The 951-nt window shown below is 33.0% G+C and overlaps 1 protein-coding gene across 4 annotated transcripts in view; it reads right to left on the reverse strand.

Moving 5' to 3' along the window:
- LOC106869038 (sorting nexin-14) overlaps nucleotides 1-951 on the reverse strand; it is a 147,039-nt gene that overhangs the window by 64,378 nt on the left and 81,710 nt on the right. The gene's annotated exons all lie outside the window — the stretch shown is intronic.

The raw sequence follows: 951 nt of genomic DNA on the forward strand, positions 1-951 counted from the left end.
ATATGTATGTATAAATGTATATATATATGAATAAAGATATATATATATGTATATATAATATGTGTATGTATGTGTGTATGTATATATATGTGTGTATGTGTGTATGTATGTATATATATATATATATTTACGTGTGTGCATGTATATGTGTGTGTGCATGTATATGTGTGTGGGAGTGTGTGTGTGTGTGTTCCTTTCTTTCTTCAATGCTATTTTACATATCAGTGTGTTATCAATGTTAAGAAACAAAGTTAAATGTCATCTTTTGTACAGTTTGTGACAAAGCTCATTGCTGGAGAAAAGTGCTTTACATTTTAATCTGAAAGTTGATATCAGGAAGAATAAATAGGCAAGAAACTCTACATCCTTCAGATAGACAAGAGGAACTCTTACACTAACAGAGAGAGTTGATTAAAAATAAACTAAAGCAAAAGACAAACAACAACAACAATGTTGTTAGTCAACAACTGTGCATAGTAAGGATTTGAATGTCACATATCTTAATGTAAACATAACTGGGTGATCTTATCGGATGGACAAGTGTGATATTAAGCTGTCTTTATCAAAGGCCATAACCAGAAAATCAGGGGACCTCAAGGAAACTTGCTCTTAATTCACGCATGAAATGTTACAAAGAGAAAATAAAAGTTCATTTCACATATTTTTCCAGCTTCTTTCTTCATATTATAGACATGGTCACAAGAGATGTCCTATATAAAGTCGCAAGAGATGTCCTATGTAAGGTCACAAGAGATGTCCTATATAAGATCGCAAGAGATGTCCTATATAAAGCCACAAGAGATGTCCTAATATAAGGTCGCAAGAGATGTCCTATATAAGGTCGCAAGAGATGTCCTATATAAGGTCGCAAAGAGATGTCCTATGTAAGGTCACAAGAGATGTCCTATATAAGATCGCAAGAGATGTCCTATATAAAGCCACAAGAGATGT

Source organism: Octopus bimaculoides, chromosome 4, assembly GCF_001194135.2.
Source record: "Octopus bimaculoides isolate UCB-OBI-ISO-001 chromosome 4, ASM119413v2, whole genome shotgun sequence".
NCBI classification, from domain to species: Eukaryota; Metazoa; Mollusca; class Cephalopoda; order Octopoda; family Octopodidae; genus Octopus; species Octopus bimaculoides.